At 45.6% G+C, this 7585-nt stretch overlaps 1 protein-coding gene across 1 annotated transcript in view; it reads right to left on the bottom strand.

The window, feature by feature from the left end:
• Positions 1-7585, bottom strand: part of LOC143286664 (synaptotagmin-17-like) — a 53546-nt gene that overhangs the window by 5013 nt on the left and 40948 nt on the right. The gene's annotated exons all lie outside the window — the stretch shown is intronic.

The raw sequence follows: 7585 nt of genomic DNA, 5'->3' as shown, positions 1-7585 counted from the left end.
CAGTGTTGTATTGTCTCCAGTCCTGCTAAATATCTGCTTCACGTGCTCGTTGTGTCATGTTGTGCTGTCTTCAGTACCAGCCAAAGAGGAGCATTCCCATACGAACAAAGAACAGCTCCCATAATTGGGCAGGAACCTCTTTCAAGGCTGGAACATACCCATGAAAGACGTACCAGTTCTGTGAGCACTCAGGAAAGGGAAAGGGAAGAAAAGGTTAGAATGTAACAAAAGACAAAACTTGTCTTAAACCCAGTACTCAGATTCTCATGGTTGCCCGTCGAACCAACGAAAAGTTAATGTTGCCGACTGGTGTTCGTGTAGTGCAGCCAGAACCTTAACACATTATAGTTGTGCACACTGACGGCAGGGGAACATGGTTATATGGGGACTAGTAACTACTCAAAAACCCATGGTGGTGGTAGGGGACTGTATTCTATTTTTTTTTAAAGTCCCAGAATGAAACATATTTATGGACACCCCACAGTAAGCCGGAAATGTGCACTGCAATACAGAATACTTGATTACGTCCAGACAATGGCCAGAAGCAGATGCTTTATGAGTCTTCAGAAGCATCCACGGAATGTCATTTCATTAAGGCAGAGAAAGCGCCTGAACCTGCATCCACCATTCCATTCCCTCTCTTCAGTTTTCCCCCCATGTCAATGAGTAATCATCGCCGATGAATATCTTTATTATATCTAATTAGAAACAAAATTGTGGTGTAAAACACGTACACAATAATACAAGAAGCAGGAAAGAAAAACTCAGGAAACCCCCCCTCAAAAAAATCCCTCCCCCATTTTCTCTCCGGATTTGCACAGATCTCAGGGATGGTCCCTGGGGATTTTCTGCCGCAATCACGCCCAGCTGACAGGTTTCATATTTTGTTTTGATTTTTTTCTATCAGTGAAATGGAAAATCGCATTTACGTGTTCCCGCACAGCTCTCACATCCCTGCACTTGCTAAGATATAAAACCGCTGACGTGACCACCAGTACACAGTACATGCACACCTTTGACTTGCCCTTCCCCTGACATCCATTAATTCTCTCCATACGAACGGCGAAAGAGACGACGTTAACAGCGTTTCACCCCAATTACCACCATCAAAATATTGCAAGCGGAAGGCTCTTATACTGAAGAGGTGAATGTTGGCAAAGAATACCACAATTCTGACGACCGAAGCTAAAGGTTGGGTCATTGAGACACCCACTGGACATCCGAGGGGGTAAAGGAGAAGAGAGGACTGGCCGTACTGAGCGAGTTAGGATCTCCAGCCAGGACGGACAGTGATCCATGTTTCCATTTATAAGACAAGTACCTTGTTTTTTTCTTCATTCAAGTTGAGAAGATACTTGTCAATGACACGTTTTTTGTGTTTTTTTTTCACCAAACCAACTCACTTTATTGAAATAAGCGTTTGGGTCACGCTTTGTTTATCATGTTGAATTACAATATTCGGACACGATATAATTAATCATTTCTTCTTTGTACTTTTTCATTGTTTTTGTGGTTCTTTATCATTCAGACTAGTTTTCATACGCGCGTGGACTCTCTCACTATGAAAATTTAAATCTCTCTCTCTCTCTCTCTCGCACGATGTATCCTATAAATTCCATCGACAAAATCAGGGCCGGAGTTTTCACGGAATCTTTGTAAAAACAGACACTGAAAACATGTTATTCACCTGCACGCCGTAGACCCCCCCCCCCCCCCCGCCCCCACACACTCCTTCCCCCCTGGGTCCGTCCCCACCATCCCCCTCTTCCGCTGTCGTCGTCGGTTTAGAGTGTGCGTGCATGCGGGGTTCTGTCTGTATCAGTGTGTGCTGCGCTCGTACATCTCCGTACCTTTGTCAATGTACGCTTGCGCACACAGAGAAAGAGAAAATTGAATTGAATAAAATTTATTTTCTGAGGGTAATAGAGTAAGCAAAATAATGCTTTTTTTTCAGAGAGAGAGACAGAGACAGAGACAGAGACCGTGTGTACATGCACACGTGCGCGCTTGTGTGAGAGTACACACAGACGCTCGTGGCAATGCACGGGGGTGGGGGTGGGGGGGGGGGGAGGGGTATCAATGTTTTCGAATGCGTGCCGGCAGAACCAACAGGAAATCCAGTCGGTGATGAGGCAACGCCTGCAGTGAAGTGCCGACGACTGAGGTGAGGGCTCGTGACCAGACTATGTGGCCATCCCCATCTTCCCTTCCACCACCACACCCCTACCCCCTCCCCCTCCACAACCTCTGTGTGTCCAGAAATCACAACGGCCTTGGTGACGTCACTGCCGCCATGGCAACAAACGGGCTGGGTCGGGTGGCGCTGAGGGTGGTGACGGTGGTGGTGGTGGTGGTGGAAGGTGAGGGGGGCGGGGATGGTGGGGGTTACTGAGGAGAAGGGGGAAGGGGGGTGGAGGTAGGGGTGATGAGGAAGGAGAAGGAGAGGGAGAGGAGGCGGGGGGAGGTTAAGGGCGAAGGAAAGATGTGGCATCTGGGCAGACCAAAGGTGAAACCACTGATCAATACTTTCGTTCTAGCATGCAGTCGATCGATGATGAGAAAAACAAAACAAACATCCACAACAACAACAACAACAACAAAACAAACAAACAACAAAGGAAAGAATAAAAGAAAAACCAACATAACAAACTAAACGAAATCCCAACCCTCATCAAATGTATTGGAAAGGGGAAAATGAAATAAATGAGAGAGAGAGAGAGACGGGGAGACGGGGGAGATATATTATTCGAGGAGAGAGAGAGAGACAGACAGACAGACAGTGAGATGCGGTGCTTTGTGTCTCTGATTTCAATGAAGGGAAACAGGCAGAGACACCCGTGTACGTGTGAGGTATGTAACCAACATCGTAAAACCAGTTTACGTTTCAGATTCCTATGGTGGAAAACACACACACACACACACACACACACACACACACAGCAACCTTCTCTTTCCCTCACACTTATTTCATTTATTATATTGTGCGTATGTATGTGCATGCGTGTGTGAGGGCATGGTGCAAAGAAGCTTCCAGCTTATCCATTCTACCCTTAATAAAACATTTGTCATTGTCATTGTCTCTCTTTCCATTGACTATGGAGGGGGGCGGGGGGGCGGGGGGAGTACAGGTTTCCGTTTGTATGCCTCTCTCAAAACAACACACGACGCATGCGCACGTCTGCACTTCAGTCTGGACCCACAGAGATCAAAGGTGGCTCTCAGATGACCGGGGACCGGGCGCATCAACAGAATGGTTAAAGCGTTTGACTTTCAATCTCAGGGTGCCCGGTTCGTATCCCGGTAACGGCACCTGCTGGGTACAAATAAAGGGTGGAGATTTTCCCGATCTCCCAGCACAACAGATGTGTGTAGACCTGCTAGTGCCTGAGCCCCGTTCGTGTGTATACGCATGCAGAAGGTCAAATACGCACGTTAAAGATCCTGGATTCCATGTCAGCGTTTGGTGGGTTATTGAAACAAGAACATCCCAGGCATGCACCCCCCTCCCCGAAAACGGAGTATGACTGCCTACATCGCGGGGGTAAAAATGGTCATACACGTAAAAGCCCAAGCGTGTATACGAGAAAACGTGGGAGTCACAGCCGCCGTTTTAACCTTGCCCAACCGGGGTCAGGTACACATTGACAAGTGGCTTGAGTCAGGAAGTAAAAAGCCTTTCCCCAGGACACAACACCATGCCGAAACGGGGACATGATCCCTGTTCACTGGTGACCACTGGATCAGAGGTCCCACGGCTGAACGATTCTGCCATGGCGCAACAAGAACAATATATTTTTTTTCTGTTGATCTCCTCACTTCTCACCTCACTTCACCTCAGGCCCATAACTACAAAGTAGTCGTTGGGGGAAACCTGAGGACCGCAGACGCAACCTCCCTTCTCCATCTGTCTCTGTCAGCAGCCGCCGGCAGCAGCTCACGGTCCATTGTTTGATGTTCTCATGCCAGTTCTTCCGTTGTCTTCCGCTTCTTCTCCCGCCCTCGATGGTGCTTTGCATGATTGTTTTGGACAGACTGGTGTGTCGAGTGTTGTGCCCAAACCATATCAGCTTGAGTCTCTTCACAGTTGAAAGGAGAGGTTCCTGAGGTCCAGCAAGGTTCTTAATTCTGCTCCGTACATATTCATTGGTCCTGTGCTCGATCCAGGAAATTTGAAGGAGCTTCCTCAGGCATTTGTTCTCGAAGGCCTGGATCTTCCTTTCAGTTTCGGCCGTCAGTGTCCATGCCTCGCAACCATACAGTACAATGGAGACCACCAGGGCTTTGTAGAGTTTGAATTTTGTGGAGAATCGGATGTTACTTTTCCACACTCTGTTCAGTTTGGTCATGGCTGCGGTGGCTGTGCCAATGCGAATTCTTATTTCTGCTTTGCTGCTTCCGTCCTTTGTTAGGAGCAACCCTGACAAAGGATGGAAGCTGTTATTCTAATCTGACTGAAAGATTCCTGTTTCTGAACTGGCCTCTTTTTTTTCCTTAAAAAGGGGTCATTTTGATTCAAATTTGTACATTTGGTTTCTATCTGACTTTTTTCTCTGTTTTTTTTTCTTTTCTCGCTCTTTTTGTTACAGTCGGGGCACAATTTGATTTGAATCGTATGACTGTCAATCATCACGGTGGGGTGAGGGTAAAATAAATGCAATGCAGTCCTTTACAATCCAGGCTGGTGACAGGTAGATGGAATGGGTAGGGACCCTGGGCCGGGAACAATGTAGCAATGTTGCAACAGCCTTCCAGCTGATAACGTTCGCATCATTTGCCTGGTTACGCCTTACTATGGAAAGGCACCAAGCAGCAGTAATTAAAACAGAAAAAAGAAAAAAAGAAGAAAAGAAGAAGAAGAAAAAAAAAAAGGAAAAAAAAGTGTTTCCCTTTGTTTTTCGAGTTGGCTTGCTGAATGGTTTCTTTTAAGTGTCAAAGTTTTCAAGTATCACCTGAAACGGGATCATGGAAAATGAAATCAACGTGCGAAATTTTGTCAAAAGATACACATCAAATCGTGGAACAACAGAAAAGAAATGAAGTAGGAGAGAAAGGAAGAAGGAATAAAAGAAACAAAGGCACCAAAAGAAAGAAATAACACAGACGCTACATAAGAAAATGTTCAAGAAGTTAACATCTTTCGACCGGGTGAGAGGGAGAGAATAGTGTGTGTGTGTGTGTGTGTGTGTGTGTGTGTGTGTGTGTGTATTGTGGGGGTGAGGGGTGCATTCAGGTGAATGACCGTATGACTGGTTACATCCCTGCTTCAATGAAACCAGCAGCATGCTATATGGGGTCAACGTTCCGACATTACCCGTCGGAAAGCTGTTTATTGACGAGAGATCCTTCAGGATGGAAAACTATGCCCGCGTTAGGAATGCCGGATGAGCTCAGTGAGACACAAAACAGACCTTTCAATGATAATGTGGAACGCGACAGACCTGTTGACAAACATAATAGTGTGATAACTTTTTTTTTTCCACCGACAGGAAGTTCAGTGACTTTCCTGCTGAGGGATCAGGTTAATGTTTGTCAGACATAACTCTGACGTCTTTCATTCTCGCAACGGTTTTGTTTTTCTTCTCAACCAGCAGACGAAAACAAATCGACTCAGACCCATTTCTAAACATAACGCTAGTATGGATTTTGTCATTGTTAGTGTTTTTCTTCTTACCGTTTTGCCCTTGGGTGGGGATGGGGGGTAAGGGGGGAGGGGTACAGGCGAATAGTCAAAACACTGGAGTTTCATTGAGGGTACTAGGTGTATATGGTGTGTATGTTGATCAAACCTCGACAATGAACGACCAAATTTCATTCTTGTGTCGCACATGTAACTTTCATCTCCGAAGGCTAGCCTCAGTCAGACCCTACATAACAGAGAAAAATATGGCTCAATTGGTTTCCTCTTTTGTCCTGTCTAGACTGGATTACTGCAATTCCACTCTTGCAGGTTTACCATCTTCCTCCATCAACAGATTACAGAAAACTCAGAACAATGCTGCACGACTGGTTCTCGCCAAAAAGAAATCTGATCATGTTACACCTCTGCTGAATCGGTTACACTTGCTTCCAATTGAGTCCCGCATTCACTATAAGTTAGCAACACCCGCCTTCAAACATTTTGACAAGTCTCTTCCATTGTATATCTCCTCTGTACTGGAAACTTACGAACCGCACAGAACATTAAGGAAAGCTGCTTATAGTCCCAAGGACTAATCTGAAATGCTCAGGTTCCACAAGTGTGGAATTCTCTTCCTTCATCTCTTAGAAATGCCTCTGATATACATTCTTTTAAGTCAGTTCTGAAAACTTACCTTTTCCGTAAGTAGTCTTGTTCTGGGCAGAGCAGTTAAACCAAAGTATGTTGGTAAGCAGGTACCTTCGTACAAGTGTTTTTGTTATCCTTTTTTAATGCATTGTGTATTTTATTTTGTTTGGTCTTAGATGTGATGTCCCTTTTCTATCTGGTTATTCTTAATCCCCACATGTGTGTGTGTGTGTGTGTGTGTGTGTGTGTGTGTGTGTGTGTGTGTGTGTGTGTGTGATGGTACGCTGTTCCGGTACGCGTGCGTAAGTGTGCATGCATGTTTGTATGGCCGAACAGAATTCTATGTAAGAAACATTTTAATGCCTGTGCAATTAGTTCTAAGTGCAGTTGATATTTAATGTTAGCGTGCGCGCACGTGTGTGTGTGTGTGTGTGTGTGTGTGTGTGTGTGTGTGTGTGTGTGTGTGTGTGTGTGTGTGTGTGTTTGTTCTATGAAATGCATTTTGTTTTAATCTGAGCCTTATTTACTAAATAGTTTTTATCATCGTATTCATTTCTGAGGTGTGCTTTTACAAAAACTAACGCTCCTACGTACACGCGCGCACAACCAGACACACGTAGACGGGCCCGCATGCACGAATACATAAATATATGAACACATTGTATGTTTTTTGCTGGCAGAGAGCTGTCGAAGTGTTTTTTAAGGCATGTTTGTAGTCGGCTGGATGATGTACGGCGCTTTGAGCAGCACTGGTGCTCGATATCGCGACATAGAAAAATTATGTATTATTATTATTATTATCATTATGATTATTACTAGTTTCCGTACCAGTATCGGTGACTGACGGGTCATCGTGTGTGTAGACATGACAGTGCCTTCACTTCGTGTGTGTGTGTGTGTGTGTGTGTGTGTGTGTGTACACATGACCAATATAAAACGGTGGCGTGCTCACGGGTTGGGTAGCGACATGCACTGCGAATTACCTGGGCTTGCTCTAGGGTCAGCCTGATGGTCATGTCAACGGCAGGGTGCACGATGACGGGCGCAATAGCCGAGTGGTTAAAGCGTTGGACTGTCAATCTGAGGGTCCCGGGTTCGAATCACGGTGATGGCGCCAGGTGGGTAAATGGTGGAGATTTTTACGATCTCCCAGGTCAACATATGTGCAAACCTGCTAGTGCCTGAACCCCCTTCGTGTGTATATGCAAGCAGAAGATCAAATACGCACGTTAAAGATCCTGTAGTCCATGTCAGCGTTCGGTGGGTTATGGAAACAAGAACATACCCAGCATGCACAACCCCGAAAACGGAGTATGGCTG

This window comes from Babylonia areolata, chromosome 1, assembly GCF_041734735.1.
Source record: "Babylonia areolata isolate BAREFJ2019XMU chromosome 1, ASM4173473v1, whole genome shotgun sequence".
Taxonomy (NCBI): Eukaryota; Metazoa; Mollusca; class Gastropoda; order Neogastropoda; family Buccinidae; genus Babylonia; species Babylonia areolata.
The sequence above is the reverse complement of the archived record's forward strand: the minus strand, read 5'-3'. Positions and strand labels throughout refer to the sequence as shown.